This window comes from Procambarus clarkii, chromosome 18, assembly GCF_040958095.1.
Source record: "Procambarus clarkii isolate CNS0578487 chromosome 18, FALCON_Pclarkii_2.0, whole genome shotgun sequence".
In the NCBI taxonomy this organism is placed as follows: domain Eukaryota; kingdom Metazoa; phylum Arthropoda; class Malacostraca; order Decapoda; family Cambaridae; genus Procambarus; species Procambarus clarkii.
The window spans coordinates 13468289-13486848 of NC_091167.1; the positions used below are offsets into that span (position 1 = coordinate 13468289).

Sequence of the window (18560 nt, forward strand, 5' to 3'; positions counted from 1 at the left end):
ACAAGAGCGCCTCCCACGCCCTTGCCCCACCTATAGCTCTGCTGTTCAACAAATCCCTTGAGTGTCATACCTTCCCTGATATCCTTAAAAAAGCAAGAGTAACGCCAGTTCATAAAGGAGGTAATCCGTCAGATATAAACAACTACAGACCAATATCGAACCTACCCATACTATCAAAAATATTTGAAAAAATTATCTACAAACAGCTCTACTACTATCTCGTAAAATTCGACGTTCTTAGCCCCTGTCAGTTTGGCTTCCGCTCTCAAAAGAGTACCAACGATGCAATTATTAGTCTTCTTGATATAATTTACTCAGCTCTTGACAAAAATGAGTTTCCAATTGGACTCTTCATTGACCTGAGAAAGGCCTTTGATACTGTTAATCACGATTACCTCTTATGTAAACTCCATCATTATGGAATCCGAGGCCATGCACTGGACTATACCAATCCTATCTTAGTGATAGACACCAATGTGTAGCCATCAATAATATAACCTCTCCCATTCTACCAATAACCGTTGGAGGGGGGGGGGGGGGGTAGCTCAATAAAAAATTCCTTGAGTTCCTTTCGACCTTACTCTTCAACTTTGATGGCCGAGGGACTTTTTTCATATCCCTCTTCTATGTATAAGTTAAACTCCTCGGCAACCTCTGAGGTTAACGAGGAGGTTACCTCTGTAGTGGTAATCGACACTAACAATTCTGAGCTAGTTTAGAATGTTTTGATCATGGTTTTGAATTGTTCAGAGTTGTTTTTCTCCTTTGAATTTTCTTTCTGTGAACCTTGCAGTTATCCATAATGCTTTACTGACTTTCTGGATGCTTTCCCAGTGGGGTGACAAAATGTCACTTGCTCCTTGCCCCTCTTTGAGGGGGCCAGGTTCTGGCTCTGGTCCTCAGTAGGCCAAACACAACTCCCGCAACTTATGGGACCAAGTAGGATAGGTGCATTTTCAGTAAGATAGCTTCAGGGAGCCACCAGGGCTCTACCAGTCAAAGGCATTTCATTATATTAAACCTTATTTTTTTTGGTGGTCTGTTACATGGTTCTATGGTAATCGCTGATCCCCCAGGCTCCCCTCTGAGTGGGCCAGATTCTTGTGTGATCCCAAGCGTTGGTTGCTTTCAAATTGTTAGCAGGAAACTAAGAAATATAGAAATAAAGAATACTATAAAGTACTTACTTTAAGACCTTTAATGAAATTTTTAACAGAGGTCATTGTAGAGGAAAATATCTAGGAGTAGTTTAAAAGGTCTTCCTCCAACATGGAATGGCACTTTCTGACATCAAAACCTGAAAGAAATAGTACGTAAATTTTCAGTTAAATTTCAATTTAATCAAATAATTAGGCATGCAATATGAAGCACCTCAAATAAGCTTTCAAATTCTCTACATCTTGAGGGGTCAATGTTTATTTTCTGCGAGAAGCCCTGTCGACTCCCTGAAGCCATCACACACTGATCAGTGCCGTACTACTTAGTGCCATCAGTTACAGAACTCTACTTGCCTATGGGGGACCATAAGAATGATGGGCAGCCATATGTGAGCCATCCACAACTGGTGGTACTAAGTAGTACGGCACTGAACAGTGTACGATGACTTCAGGGAGCATCCGGCACTCACTCAGATACTGGCATTTCCTTACATTCAATGCTAGGATGTTTTGGAGGGGAGGGGGAGGATACACAATGATTCATATTTAAAGTAGTGACAGCATGCGTAAACAAATGGGGCAATCATTCCATATTTGGAAGACAAATTTAATGTTGAACATGATGAAATGCATCTTTCTAGTGACATCCTGATGGCTTCCTTGAGCTAGTTCCCTGGAGAATGCTAAACATATTGTAATGTTTGTTTATGTGTACATATTTGATTGATTAGACACAAAGATTTTAGTGTTTGATATAGTCTTGGTTACAGTCATCAGTTTGTTGGCTGTGTAGTGAAGTGTTGTAGTAGTTGAGACAAAGTCAGGAGCAGGGCAGAGAGCTGAGCGAGGCCGGGGGTGGAGGGTTGGGATGCGGGATGTGTGTGTAGAGAACGGCGCTCTGAATGTAAGCGGAGGCAAAGAGCTCAGGTGCGGGCCTAGAGTGTGGTAGTTCGATGTGGCCAGAGTCTGGCTGTCTGCTCTGTATCGAGACTGAAGTGTTTTGTGAGGGTAGGAACTGGACACGTCGGGTGTTACATTGTTGTTGGTGAATGTTGAAGGTGTGTGGTATCTCTCACATCTTAGAGTTAAGACTGACTGACTGATGTGCTCTCGAAGCTTATATCACAAGCCTCCACTTTACCTGACCATCATCTAGCAGGTTGGGAACTGTAATTAGTGGACCTAGAATCAGTGTAGGACTTCTAGGAATGTGATAACTTAAGAGATATGTTTCATATAATTACAGACCCATATCTGCACATAAGTTAATGAGAATATGGAAAAGTATATTACTTACATAATATACTTGCTACAATATAATGTGTAGGATTGAGAGGAACACTCTTGAAGTATGAAAATAAAAATGTGTTAAGAACTTTACATAAGGTTGCAGGTCTTCAAACCAGAACCAGATTAGTGTCCAATTAGGGGCAACAACTAGGGAAAAAAGCCGAAGGGGCGACAACTTGGGGGAAAAGCCGAAGGGGCTTTCCCCAGAAAACCAGCGTTGAATGTAATGAAACGCCAGTTTCTGGGTGACACTTGGAGGCTCCCCGGAGCTAACCGGGCTGATATGAATGTACTAGACCCTGGTATCAATCAATGAGCATGAAGTTTTAGGCCTACCGGGGACCACGAGCCAGAATCTCGGCCCCCCCTCAGAGAAACACAAGGAGCTATGGTCTGTAGAAACCCCCCATGTGGTTGGAAGCATTCTATGTCTGCCATCGACCGGGTCAGGCACCCAGGAAGGTAAGCACCACAAAACAAACTCCCAAGTCTGGTTAAAATATTGATACTGAAAGCTGAACTAGTGGACAGAACTCCCCAAATGAAAACGAGCAAACAAGCATGATGTCACCACGTCACAGACCCCCACACTGGCTATCCACCCTGCAGTTCTGAGGCTGGATGTCAAAAACCGCAAATAAAACACCACCGGAGGGAGGGAGGGATGCTGGGGAGCCTCCCAGTCTCACCCAGAAACCGGCGTTTCATTACATTCAACGTTGATTTTCTGGGGAAAGCCCCTTCGGCTCCCCAGAGCTACTTACCCAAAGACAAAAGAAGAGGGATTTACCCGAGAGGTGGTCGATCTTTGCTCCTCAACGCAAAGTCGAGACAACTGGCTGCAACCGCTGACCCAAAGCGACACAGGCCCGACTTGACCCAGGAACATTGGCAAGGTAGCAAGCGGACGCTAAGAATCTCGCTAAGAGAAGCCCAAGCAGGGTACTGCTAACCGGTACCCAAAGTTACCAATCAAAGTGCTAAAGCTGAACCCCAGGGACGTGTACACTCACAGGGGCCTAGTGGAGGACCACCAAGATATAAATAGGTGTTACCAAAACAAGGAGCAGACTTCCCCCCCACCAGGCAGGAAAACAAAAACAAAAGGCAAACCCCACACAAGGACAACGTGCCTAGGCAGAACAGAGCCGGCTGCTATGAGAGGTGAAAACTAGTTGCACAGCACCCTGTGCCCCAACCAGTGACAAAACTACCCCCTACCCAGAGGCAAACAGTGATGCATGAAACACCCCAGCTGACTCCAAGAGCAGGCAATTACCGAGCAGTAAAAGACCTCAGCGTAGGCAGCCCCTAAGCAACTTGTGGAAGATAGCCCCAAGCCACAAGGACAGTACTTACAGGGTAACTAGGGAAGGTAACCCTAAGCGCATGCAGCCCGAGTACTGATGAAAATTACTGCTGGCTCGCACACCGCCACAAGACAGTACCACACCACAAGGCACAGCACTGAATTGAGTTTGAAGCCAGAGTCGCACAACTGCCGGGTCTCACATGGTTTTTTTTTTTTTTTTTTTTTTTTTTTTTATTATTTTCTACCACAGACGTGGCCAGACATTTACAATGCTAACCAGCATATATACATTTTCTTCTGTCCTCCATGGACAGGGTTAGAGAAGTGTTAAACATACAGTTCAAGGGTTTATTGAACACTCAACCACAGAAGGTGATTCGGTGCTTTTAAAATGCTAAGCTAACCTACATACGTAAATACATAGATACACAGATTTACGTATGCCCTACATAAAGTATTAGATGTGTCTTTTACATAGTGTCATTAATGTACATTCACAAAGGTGAAATGTAATTCTGATCAGCTTCCATATATGCTTTATACCCATACATATACATACACACACACACACACACATACACATACATATATACACACACACATGCATTCACATACATCTGTCTCATTTACTCTGACAGGGTGAGGTAGCTGATAAAGAAACTAGTGTGCAATTAAGCACTTAATCACTGAAGGTGATGAAGGTGCTTTTACAAGCTCAGGTTATATAGTTACATCACATACATACATTGTATGATTGATACATTACATGGTCAATTTTGGATACAAGTCCAATATATCAAGTGTTCCAGTACTCATATAGTAACTACAGAGTTCAGCATACCTTAGCCCAGGAGGGCGAAAGTCAGTCAGTATGGGACATTCTACAATATAATGTTCAAGCGAGTGCATGTTTTCTCTTTCACAAAGTTGACACATTGTGTACTCGACATTTGGGTTTTGAGAAAGCTGCCAGATACGTCTATATCCCAGGCGTATTCTGGCCACTATAACATCACATTGCCGGGTTCTTGTTCTATTAGTCCCATATGTGAATGTCTCCTCACGATATCTATCATAATATTTAATGCTACAACTTTCAGGTCTTTGAGAATTTGTTAGGTCGGTGAGATTTTCATTAGATATTTGTTTAAGTATTCTCTTTGTCACTGCTAATGAAACACCCATATCAATTTCTACCACTGGTTTTCTGCAGGCTGTCTTAGCAAGCATATCAACAGTGTCATGCCTTGAGATGCCAACATGTGGTGGTATCCATAGGAATTTAATCTCAAATCTGTTTTCTTTGGCAGCTAAAACATTCATTCGAATATCACTGACTATTTTCTGGGTGTCACTACTATGTGCGTTCAATGCCAGGAGTGCACTCTGCGAGTCACAGTATATAAGTCCACTGCCTTTGTCTTTTAAAAATTCAGTGGCAAGGTATATGCCTGCAAGTTCGGTTTGAGTTATGTAAAGTTCTTAACACATTTTTATTTTCATACTTCAAGAGTGTTCCTCTCAATCCTACACATTATATTGTAGCAAGTATATTATGTAAGTAATATACTTTTCCATATTCTCATTAACTTATGTGCAGATATGGGTCTGTAATTATATGAAACATATCTCTTAAGTTATCACATTCCTAGAAGTCCTACACTGATTCTAGGTCCACTAATTACAGTTCCCAACCTGCTAGATGATGGTCAGGTAAAGTGGAGGCTTGTGATATAAGCTTCGAGAGCACATCAGTCAGTCAGTCTTAACTCTAAGATGTGAGAGATACCACACACCTTCAACATTCACCAACAACAATGTAACACCCGACGTGTCCAGTTCCTACCCTCACAAAACACTTCAGTCTCGATACAGAGCAGACAGCCAGACTCTGGCCACATCGAACTACCACACTCTAGGCCCGCACCTGAGCTCTTTGCCTCCGCTTACATTCAGAGCGCCGTTCTCTACACACACATCCCGCATCCCAACCCTCCACCCCCGGCCTCGCTCAGCTCTCTGCCCTGCTCCTGACTTTGTCTCAACTACTACAACACTTCACTACACAGCCAACAAACTGATGACTGTAACCAAGACTATATCAAACACTAAAATCTTTGTGTCTAATCAATCAAATATGTACACATAAACAAACATTACAATATGTTTAGCATTCTCCAGGGAACTAGCTCAAGGAAGCCATCAGGATGTCACTAGAAAGATGCATTTCATCATGTTCAACATTAAATTTATCTTCCAAATATGGAATGATTGCCCCATTTGTTTACGCATGCTGTCACTACTTTAAATATGAATCATTGTGTATCCTCCCCCTCCCCTCCAAAACATCCTAGCATTGAATGTAAGGAAATGCCAGTATCTGAGTGAGTGCCGGATGCTCCCTGAAGTCATCGTACACTGTTCAGTGCCATACTACTTAGTACCACCAGTTGTGGATGGCTCACATATGGCTGCCCATCATTCTTATGGTCCCCCATAGGCAAGTAGAGTTCTGTAACTGATGGCACTAAGTAGTACGGCACTGATCAGTGTGTGATGGCTTCAGGGAGTCGACAGGGCTTCTCGCAGAAAATAAACATTGACCCCTCAAGATGTAGAGAATTTGAAAGCTTATTTGAGGTGCTTCATATTGCATGCCTAATTATTTGATTAAATTGAAATTTAACTGAAAATTTACGTACTATTTCTTTCAGGTTTTGATGTCAGAAAGTGCCATTCCATGTTGGAGGAAGACCTTTTAAACTACTCCTAGATATTTTCCTCTACAATGACCTCTGTTAAAAATTTCATTAAAGGTCTTAAAGTAAGTACTTTATAGTATTCTTTATTTCTATATTTCTTAGTTTCCTGCTAACAATTTGAAAGCAACCAACGCTTGGGATCACACAAGAATCTGGCCCACTCAGAGGGGAGCCTGGGGGATCAGCGATTACCATAGAACCATGTAACAGACCACCAAAAAAAATAAGGTTTAATATAATGAAATGCCTTTGACTGGTAGAGCCCTGGTGGCTCCCTGAAGCTATCTTACTGAAAATGCACCTATCCTACTTGGTCCCATAAGTTGCGGGAGTTGTGTTTGGCCTACTGAGGACCAGAGCCAGAACCTGGCCCCCTCAAAGAGGGGCAAGGAGCAAGTGACATTTTGTCACCCCACTGGGAAAGCATCCAGAAAGTCAGTAAAGCATTATGGATAACTGCAAGGTTCACAGAAAGAAAATTCAAAGGAGAAAAACAACTCTGAACAATTCAAAACCATGATCAAAACATTCTAAACTAGCTCAGAATTGTTAGTGTCGATTACCACTACAGAGGTAACCTCCTCGTTAACCTCAGAGGTTGCCGAGGAGTTTAACTTATACATAGAAGAGGGATATGAAAAAAGTCCCTCAGCCATCAAAGTTGAAGAGTAAGGTCGAAAGGAACTCAAGGAATTTTTTATTGAGCTACCCCCCCCCCCTCCAACGGTTATTGGTAGAATGGGAGAGGTTATATTATTGATGGCTACACATTGGTGTCTATCACTAAGATAGGATTGGTATAGTCCAGTGCATGGCCTCGGATTCCATAATGATGGAGTTTACATAAGAGGTAATCGTGATTAACAGTATCAAAGGCCTTTCTCAGGTCAATGAAGAGTCCAATTGGAAACTCATTTTTGTCAAGAGCTGAGTAAATTATATCAAGGAGACTAATAATTGCATCGTTGGTACTCTTTTGAGAGCGGAAGCCAAACTGACAGGGGCTAAGAACGTCGAATTTTACGAGATAGGAGTAGAGCTGTTTGTAGATAATTTTTTCAAATATTTTTGATAGTATGGGTAGGTTCGATATTGGTCTGTAGTTGTTTATATCTGACGGATTACCTCCTTTATGAACTGGCGTTACTCTTGCTTTTTTAAGGATATCAGGGAAGGTATGACACTCAAGGGATTTGTTGAACAGCAGAGCTATAGGTGGGGCAAGGGCGTGGGAGGCGCTCTTGTATACAATGGATGGTATTTCACTGATGTTCCCAGCTTTGGTTTTTAGTGAGTATATGATGGACACAACATCTGTCGGGCTGATTGGTGAAAGGAGAAGAGAGTTTGGATAGCTGCCTGAGAGATATGTGTTGATATGTGTCTGAGTCTGTGAGATTTTACTGGCAAGGTTAGCACCAACCGATGAAAAGAAGCTATTAAATTCATTCGCCATTTCTAAGTCAGATGACAGTGTAAGGCCATCCTTAGAGAGTGTTATCTGGTTGTGGGAGTGTTGTTTAGTTCCCAGGATGTTAGAGATGGTATTCCATGTGATTTTCATGTTGCCTTTTGCTTCTTTGAATCTAGTCTCATAATATGAAAGTTTTGCTTTTCTTATGATACTGGTAAGCACTGATGAGTACCTTTTAACTACTTCCTTTGAAACTAGGCCACTCCTAAATTTCTTTTCATATTCATGTTTTTTGTTGATTGATTTAATTATGCCACTTGTGAGCCACGGGTTATTTTTTGTTTTATCAGTTACTTGTTTGGTAAGGAGGGGACAGTGAGTGTTGTAGAGGCTTAGAGTTTTGGAGAGAAAGAGGTTAGTTAATGAGTTTATATCCTGTGAATTATTAAATTCAGATTCCCAGTTAATATTGTGGAGTGCATTAGAGAGATTGCCTAAAGCTGATTCACTATGTAGCCTGAATGAAAGTTTTTTGGTTTCTGGTGGTGATGTGTCAATGTTTGCTATGAGGAAGGTAGGATAGTGGTCAGTTGTTCTGTCATAAATTACCCCAGATGTAAGGGGAGCTGTTATATTAGTCCATAGGTGATTCAGGGTGGTGGCAGATGTTTGAGTGACTCGGGTGGGCTTGGTGATTGTGGGGATTAGCATACAGGAGTGCATGCTGTTACGGAAATAGTCAACTTGAGGGTTGTTTTGAAGACCCAGGTCAATATTGAAATCACCTCCCAGAATGATGTGATTTTTGTTGAGATTGTTATTTATGATAAGATTCCTTACATTGTCTGAGAATAAAGCTATGTTGGTATTAGGAAATCTATAGATGGCACCGATAGTCAGAGAGGATTTAAGGGATTTACTGGAGAACTTGGCAAAGGTATATTCACAATAGTCGTCTCTATCACTAATGACACTATTGCAAGTGAAGGTATCTTTGTAATATATTGCTGTACCGCCACCTTTTTTATTAGGCCTGCAGTTATGAATGACTTTATAACCAGCTAAATTGTAGAGTTGGGTATAGTCATTACTTAGCCAAGTTTCTGTTAAAATGATGAAAGATAATTTAGTACCTAGTGCTGTAAGTAGTGCATTTATATCATCAAAATGTTTACCAAGTGACCTAACATTTTGATTGTAAACTGATAAGCAGGTGCTATTTAGGAGTTTGTTTTTGCAAGATTTGCTGTGTAATACCTGCAATAATGATGATCAATGTGCTGATTTGTGTGGATATGGGACAGAAGATTTCGATCAGGATCAATATCAGTAAGCATATAGATAAGATAATGTCACGATACAATAAGATAAGCAATTACAGGAACAGATGAAAACTAAATCTGCTGTAAAATAGAAAGTAATTATAGCAAAACACAACAATACAATAAGAACTTACAAAGTATTAAGTCTGCTAAAATTAGAGAATAATTATGGCAAAAACACAACAATAAATGCAAGTAAACAAAAGAATTGAAACAATTAGAGGTAGAATAAAGGTCACCAGATAGCCATGGAGGATACACAAGTTTGGTGGAGAGAACAAAAAATCAGTAGAGACTGTCAAGATGAATATATAAAAAATTTGACAAATAATTGTAAAGTAAAATAATCTTAGAGATAATAAATTTTATTTAGCTTAGTTTTTAACCTATAATTAGTATGAACTTAATTAAAAGAACAAAATGAGATCAATAATTGATTTCAATAAATGACATAGATCAATACAATTAAATTTAAAATTTAAATGGAATAGGGTTAGATTAGATTTAAGAGTAAAATTTTACAATGAAACTGAGGTAGATGCTTGCTTGCTTCCTGCGGGAAGCGCGGGCATATACAGAAGGACTGTAAAGTCACTACCACGAAAGCATGAAAGCAGGCTCCTAGTGATGGTAGGCCTACTTTTGAGGTGAAAGTGGAAGGTGTAAGATTGACAGTTTTTGTTGATACAGGAAGCCAGGCAACGGTAATTAAAAAGTCAGCCTTCAGCAATTTTAAGTATGCACGTCTTAAACGTTGCGCAAAGACATTAACAGCGGTCAATGGGGAGAAGATTGAGATTGTAGGTCAAGGTACAGTTAATTTTGAGACTGATGGGGAATTGCAGCCTCACACATGTACGATCGTAGAGAACCTTGATTTTCCTGGTCACATCTTAATGGGGACTGATTTTCTGTCGCGATTTGATTATTCCTTGTCTGCTCAAAAAGGGGCTAGGAACTGCAGGTTGCAGTTGGGACAGACTTCCTACCCAGTGGAGATGATCGACCATCCCCCAGTTGTAGCTTCAATTAAGGGGAAGCAAAAATATAATGCGCACTATCCAAAATTGATTTTTAAGTCTCTTCCAGACACAGTTAAGAGGTCATGCGCCTTGCATGCATTGACCAAACAGAGTTGCCCACCACATTCTGTTAAATTTATTAAAGTAGCCGTGGGACGTCACATACAACCAGGTACCACCCTTCAGGTGGCTGGGAGATGTAATAGCTTATTAATTCCTCATCACTTAATTGTAGTGCTCGATAAAGGTGCACTCATTCCAGTTGTCAATCTTTCACACAAGACGTTTCGCTTCAGGGCAGGTGATAGGGTATCTCAGGGAACCATGGTGGAGGACACAGAAATCTTTCACCATGAGTCAGCTGAGACGCCAATCGTCACTGCACAATGTAGTGCATTGCACATGATAGATACGAAAACTCCATCCAATGTACAGTATGAGGCGAGAGATGTTGCACGGAATGTGGAAGGAGTAGAAAAATTAATTTCAGCACTTGATTTGCAACATGTTACACAGGCGGATAGGAAGGCAATGAGAGGAGTTTTGCGAAAATTCCCGAAATTATTTGCGACAGAGGATGACCAGCTTGGTCTCCTTGATAAGATTGAGCACACCATTCCAACTGGTGATCATTTGCCTGTGTACACGAGACAGTGGAGGTTGCCGGAACAGGCAAAGAACGTTATCAGGGAGGAGTGCCAGAAAATGTTGAGACAGGGCGTAATAGAGCCTAGTACGTCACCTTGGCTCTCTCCTGTTGTGCTAGTTTGGAAATCGGACGGTAGTTATCGTTTCTGTATTGACTGCCAGAAGGTGAACGAATTAACAACGAGTGATGTGTATCCGTTGCCCCGAATGCAGGAGATAATAGATCAATTTGGTGCTGCTAAGTATTTCTCAACTCTTGACGCGAAATCGGCGTATTGGGCGATTCCGGTGGCAGAACAGGATAGGGAAAAAACAGCATTCTCGGATGGTAGGCACACTTATCAATTCCGTTGGATGCCGTTTGGTTTAAAGACAGTGCCCTCGTCGTTTCAGAGGGCCATCAACTTCATCCTTAGTCCGGTACTGGGTAGGCATTCTTTAGCGTACCTGGATGATGTTGTGATATATTCCAGGACGTTTGAGGAACACCTACGGGACTTGACTGAGACTTTGAAGTTGTTAGATCAGGCAGGTTTCAGGCTGAATGTTCAGAAGTGCACCCTGGCGGCTCAGAAATTCACATTTCTGGGGTTCCAGGTGTGCCCAGACGGTATCCGACCTGACCCAGACTCTTGCCGCGCCATTGCTGACATGCCTACTCCAAGGACAGCAAAGGACGTGCGTAGGTTTTTTGGGGCGGCCGGATATTTTCGTCGTCATATTGAAGGTTTCGCTGGCATTTCAGCACCGCTCGTAGTCTCCTCCACACCCACTTCTAGTCTCCTCTGCACCCACTCCTAGTCTCCTCTACACCCACTCCTAGTCTCCTCTACACCCACTCCTAGTCTTCTCTACACCCACTCCCATTCTCCTCCACACCCTCTCCTTGTCTCCTCTACACCCACTCCCAGTCTCCTCCACACCCACTCCAAGTCTCCTCCAGACCCACTCCCAGTCTCCTCCACACCCACTACTAGTCTCCTCCACACCCACTCCCACTCTCCTCCACACCCACTCCTAATCTCCTCCACACCTACTCCCAGTCTCCTCCACACCCACTCCTAGTCTCCTCCACACCCACTCCTAGTCTCCTCCACACCCACTCCTAGTCTCCTCCACACCCACTCCTAGTCTCCTATACACCCCACTCCTAGTCACCTCCACACCCACTCCTAGTCTCCTCTACACCCTCTCTGTGTCTCCTCCACACCCAATCCTAGTCTCTTCCATTCCCACTCAGTCTCCTCCACACCCCACTCACAGTCTCCTCCACACCCCACTCCCAGTCTCCTCCACACCCAATCATAGTCTCCTCTACACCAACTCAAAGTATACTCCACACCCACTCCTACTCTCCTCCACACCCACTCCTAGTCTCCTCAACACCAACTACTAATCTCCTCCACACCCACTACCAGTCTCCTACACACCCACTCCTAGTCTCCTCAACACCAACTACTAATCTCCTCCACACCCACTCCCAGTCTCCTCTACACCCACTCCCAGTCTCCTCTACACCCACTCCCAGTCTCCTCTACACCCACTCCCAGTCTCCTCTACACCCACTACTAGTCTCCTCCACACACACTCGCAGTCTTCTACAAACCCACTGCCAGTCTCCACACCCAATCCTAGTCTCCTCTACATCCACTCCTAGTCTCCTCTACACACTCTCTTTGTCTCCTCCACACCCACTTCTAGTCTCCTCTACAACCACTCACAGTCTCCTCAACACCCACTCCCAGTCGATCTCCTCTACACGCAATCCTAGACTCCTCCACACCCCCTCCTAGTCTCCTCCACACCCACTCCTAGTCTCCTCCACACCCACTCCCAGTCGATCTCCTCTACACGCAATCCTAGACTCCTCCACACCCCCTCCTAGTCTCCTCCATACCCACTCCTAGTCTCCTATACACCCACTCCCAGTCTCCTCTACACCCACTCCCAGTCTCCTCCACACCCACTACTAGACTCCTCCACAACTACTCTTAGTCTCCTCCACACCCACTCCTAGTCTCCTCTACACCCACTTTTAGTCTGTTCAATGCCCACTCCTAGTCACCTCTATACCCACTCCTAGTCTCCTCTACACCCTCTCCTAGTCTCCTCTACACCCACTCCTAGTCTCCTCTACACCCACTCCTAGTCTCCTCTACACCCACTCCTAGTCTCCTCCACTCCCACTCCTAGTCTCTTCCATGCCCACTCCCACACCCCTCTACGCCCACTCCTAATCTCCTCCACACAAACTCCTAATCTCCTCCACACCCAATCCCAGTCTCCTCCACTCCCACTCCTAGTCTCTTCCATGCCCACTCCCAGACCCATCTACGCCCACTCCTCATCTCCTCCACACAAACTCCTAGTCTCCTCCACACCCAATCCCAGTCTCCTCCATGCCCACTCCTAGTCTCCTCTACATCCACTCCCAGTCTCAACCACGCCCACTCCCAGTCTCCTCTACACCCACTCCCAGTCTCCTCCACACCCACTCCCAGTCTCCTCCACACCCACTACTAGTCTCCTCCACACCCACTCTCCTCCACACCCACTCCTAATCTCCTCCACACCCACTCCTAATCTCCTCCACACCTACTCCCACTCTCCTCCACACCCACTTCTAATCTCCTCTACACCCACTCCCAGTCTCCTCTACAACCACTCCTAGTCTCCTCTACACCAACTCCTAGTCTCCTCCACACCCACTCGTAGTCAACTCCACACCCACTCGTAGTCTCCTCCACACCCACTCCTACTCTCCTCCACACCCACTTCTTTTCTCCTCTACACCTACTCCTAGTCGCCTCCACACCCACTCCTAGTCTCCTCCACACCCTTTCCCAGTCTCCTCTACACCCACTCCTAGTCTCCTCCACTCCCACTCCTAGTCTCTTCCATGCCCACTCCCAGACCCCTCTACTCCCACTCCAAATCTCCTCCACACAAACTCCTAGTCTCTTCCACACCCAATCCCAGTCTCCTCCATACCCACTCCTAGTCTCCTATACACCCACTCCCAGTCTCCTCTACACCCACTCCCAGTCTCCTCCACACCCACTACTAGTCTCCTCCACACCCACTACTAGTCTCCTCCACACCCACTACTAGTCTCCTCCACACCCACTCCCACTCTCCTCCACACCCACTCCTAATCTCCTCCACACCTACTCCCAGTCTCCTTCAAACCCACTCCTAGTCTCCTCCACACCCACTCCTAGTCTCCTCCACACCCAGTCCTAGTCTCCTCCACACCCACTCCTAGTCTCCTATACACCCCACTCCTAGTCACCTCCACACCCACTCCTAGTCTCCTCTACACCCAGTCCTAGTCTCCTCTACACCCTCTCTGTGTCTCCTCCACACCCAATCCTAGTCTCTTCCATTCCCAATCAGTCTCCTCCACACCCACTCCTAGTCTCCTCCACACCAACTCCCAGTCTCCTCTACACCCACTCCTTGTCTCCTCTACACCCACTCCTAGTCTCCTCCACACCCGCTCGTAGTCTCCTCCACACCCGCTCGTAGTCTCCTCTGCACCCACTCCTAGTCTCCTCTACACCCACTCCTAGTCTCCTCTACACCCACTCCTAGTCTCCTCTGCACCCACTCCCACTCTCCTCCACACCCACTCCTAATCTCCTCCACACCCACTCCCAGTCTCCTCTACACCCACTCCCAGTCTCCTACACACCCACTACTAGTCTCTTCCACACCCACTCCCAGTCTCCTCCACACCCACTCCTAGTCTCCTCCACACCCACAACTAGTCTCCTCCACACCCACTCCCACTCTCCTCCACACCCACTCCTAATCTCCTCCACACCTACTCCCAGTCTCCTTCAAACCCACTCCTAATCTCCTCTACACCCACTCCCAGTCTCCTCTACACCCACTCCCAGTCTCCTACACACCCACTACTAGTCTCCTCCACACCCACTCCCACTCTCCTCCACACCCACTCCCACTCTCCTCCACACCCACTCCTAATCTCCTCCACACCCACTACTAGTCTCCTCCACACCCACTACTAGTCTCCTCTACACCCACTACTAGTCTCCTCTACACCCACTCCTAGTCTCCTCCACATCTACTCCCAGTCTCCTTCAAACCCACTCCTAGTCTCCTCTACACCCACTCACAGTCTCCTCCACACCCACTCCCAGTCTCCTCCACACCCACTCCTAGTCTCCTCCACACCCACTCATAGTCTCTTCCACACCCACTTCTAGTCTCCTCTGCACCCACTCCTAGTGTCCTCTACTCCCACTCCTAGTCTCCTCTGCACCCATTCTAGTCTCCTCTACACCCACTCCTAGTCTCCTCCACACCCACTCCTAGTCTCCTCTACACCCACTCCTACTCTCCTCCACACCCACTTCTTTTCTCCTCTACACCTACTCCTAGTCGCCTCCACACCCACTCCTAGTCTCCTCCACACCCTTTCCCAGTCTCCTCTACACCCACTCCTAGTCTCCTCCACTCCCACTCCTATTCTCTTCCATGCCCACTCCCAGACCCCTCTACTCCCACTCCAAATCTCCTCCACACAAACTCCTAGTCTCCTCCACACCCAATCCCAGTCTCCTCCATACCCACTCCCAGTCTCCTCTACACCCACTCCCAGTCTCCTCTACACCCACTCCCAGTCTCCTCCACACCCACTACTAATCTCCTCCACACCTACTCCCAGTCTCCTTCAAACCCACTCCCAGTCTCCTCTACACCCACTCCTAGTCTCCTCCACACCCACTCCTAGTCTCCTCCACACCCACTCCTAGTCTCCTATACACCCCACTCCTAGTCTCCTCTACACCCAGTCCTAGTCTCCTCTACACCCAGTCCTAGTCTCCTCTACACCCTCTCTGTGTCTCCTCCACACCCAATCCTAGTCTCTTCCATTCCCACTCACAGTCTCCTCCACACCCACTACTAGTATCCTCCACACCCACTCCCACTCTCCTCCACACCCACTCCTAATCTCCTCCACACCTACTCCCAGTCTCCTTCAAACCCACTCCTAGTCTCCTCCACACCCACTCCTAGTCTCCTCCACACCCACTCCTAGTCTCCTCCACACCCACTCCTAGTCTCCTCCACACCCACTCCTAGTCTCCTCCACACCCACTCCTAGTCTCCTCCACACCCACTCCTAGTCTCCTCCACACCCACTCCTAGTCTCCTATATACCCCACTCCTAGTCACCTCCACACCCACTCCTAGTCTCCTCTACACCCAGTCCTAGTCTCCTCTACACCCTCTCTGTGTCTCCTCCACACCCAATCCTAGTCTCTTCCATTCCCACTCAGTCTCCTCCACACCCACTCCTAGTCTCCTCCACACCAACTCCCAGTCTCCTCCACACCCACTCCTTGTCTCCTCTACACCCACTCCTAGTCTCCTCCACACCCGCTCGTAGTCTCTTCCACACCCACTTCTAGTCTCCTCTGCACCCACTCCTAGTCTCCTCTACACCCACTCCTAGTCTCCTCTGCACCCACTCCTAGTCTCCTCTACACCCACTCCTAGTCTCCTCCACACCCACTCCTAGTCTCCTCTACACCCACTCCCAGTTTTTCCAAGCCCACTTCCAGTCTTCTCTACACCCACTCCAGGTCTCCTCTACACCCACTCCCAGTCTCCTCCACACCCACTACTAGTCTCCTCCACACCCACTCCCACTCTCCTCCACACCCACTCCTAATCTCCTCCACACCCACTCCCAGTCTCCTCTACACCCACTCCCAGTCTCCTACACACCCACTACTAGTCTCTTCCACACCCACTCCCAGTCTCCTCCACACCCACTCCTAGTCTCCTCCACACCCACTACTAGTCTCCTCCACACCCACTCCCACTCTCCTCCACACCCACTCCTAATCTCCTCCACACCTATTTCCAGTCTCCTCTACACCCACTCCTAGTCTCCTCCACACCCACTCCTAGTCTCCTCCACACCCACTCCTAGTCTCCTCCACACCCACTCCTAATCTCCTCCACACCTACTCCCAGTCTCCTTCAAACCCACTCCTAATCTCCTCCACACCCACTCCCAGTCTCCTCTACACCCACTCCCAGTCTCCTACACACCCACTACTAGTCTCCTCCACACCCACTACTAGTCTCCTCCACACCCACTCCCACTCTCCTCCACACCCACTCCTAATCTCCTCCACACCCACTACTAGTCTCCTCTACACCCACTCCTAGTCTCCTCCACACCTACTCCCAGTCTCCTTCAAACCCACTCCTAGTCTCCTCTACACCCACTCAGTCTCCTCCACACCCACTCCCAGTCTCCTCCACACCCACTCCTTGTCTCCTCTACACCCACTCCTAGTCTCCTCCACACCCGCTCATAGTCTCCTCCACACCCACTTCTAGTCTCCTCTGCACCCACTCCTAGTGTCCTCTACTCCCACTCCTAGTCTCCTCTGCACCCATTCCTAGTCTCCTCTACACCCACTCCTAGTCTCCTCCACACCCACTCCTAGTCTCCTCTACACCCACTCCTAGTCTCCTCCACACCTACTCCCAGTCTCCTTCAAACCCACTCCTAGTCTCCTCTACACCCACTCAGTCTCCTCCACACCCACTCCCAGTCTCCTCCACACCCACTCCTTGTCTCCTCTACACCCACTCCTAGTCTCCTCCACACCCGCTCATAGTCTCCTCCACACCCACTTCTAGTCTCCTCTGCACCCACTCCTAGTGTCCTCTACTCCCACTCCTAGTCTCCTCTGCACCCATTCCTAGTCTCCTCTACACCCACTCCTAGTCTCCTCCACACCCATTCCTAGTCTCCTCTACACCTACTCCTAGTCGCCTCCACACCCACTCCTAGTCTCCTCCACACCCTTTCCCAGTCTCCTCTACACCCACTCCTAGTCTCCTCCACTCCCACTCCTATTCTCTTCCATGCCCACTCCCAGACCCCTCTACTCCCACTCCAAATCTCCTCCACACAAACTCCTAGTCTCCTCCACACCCAATCCCAGTCTCCTCCATACCCACTCCTAGTCTCCTCTACACCCACTCCCAGTCTCCTCTACACCCACTCCCAGTCTCCTCACACCCACTACTAGTCTCCTCCACACCCACTCCCACTCTCCTCCACACCCACTCCTAATCTCCTCCACACCTACTCCCAGTCTCCTTCAAACCCACCCCTAGTCTCCTCTACACCCACTCCTAGTCTCCTCCACACCCACTCCTAGTCTCCTCCACACCCACTCCTAGTCTCCTATACACCCCACTCCTAGTCTCCTCTACACCCAGTCCTAGTCTCCTCTACACCCAGTCCTAGTCTCCTCTACACCCTCTCTGTGTCTCCTCCACACCCAATCCTAGTCTCTTCCATTCCCACTCACAGTCTCCTCCACACCCACTCCTAGTCTCCTCCACACCAACTCCGTCTCCTCCACAGCCACTCCCTGTCTCCTCTACACCCACTCCTGGTCTCCTCCACACCCGCTCGTAGTCTCCTCCACACCCACTTCTAGTCTCCTCTGCACCCACTCCTAGTCTCCTCTACACCCACTCCTAGTCTCCTCCACACCCACTCCTAGTCTCCTCTACACCCACTCCCAGTTTTTCCAAGCCCACTTCCAGTCTTCTCTACACCCACTCCAGG

At 47.0% G+C, this 18560-nt stretch overlaps 1 long non-coding RNA gene across 2 annotated transcripts in view; it reads right to left on the minus strand.

The window, feature by feature from the left end:
* The window catches only part of LOC138365801 (uncharacterized), a 266841-nt gene that overhangs the window by 184105 nt on the left and 64176 nt on the right, over nt 1–18560 (minus strand). Inside the window, exon 1 of one of the 2 annotated variants that reach the window (XR_011229018.1) lies at nt 1188–1202. The exons of the other annotated variant lie outside the window; for it this stretch is intronic. This is a non-coding gene — a long non-coding RNA (uncharacterized lncRNA). Of the gene's footprint in view, nt 1–1187; nt 1203–18560 lie in introns of those variants that run through there. 2 annotated transcript variants of the gene reach the window in all.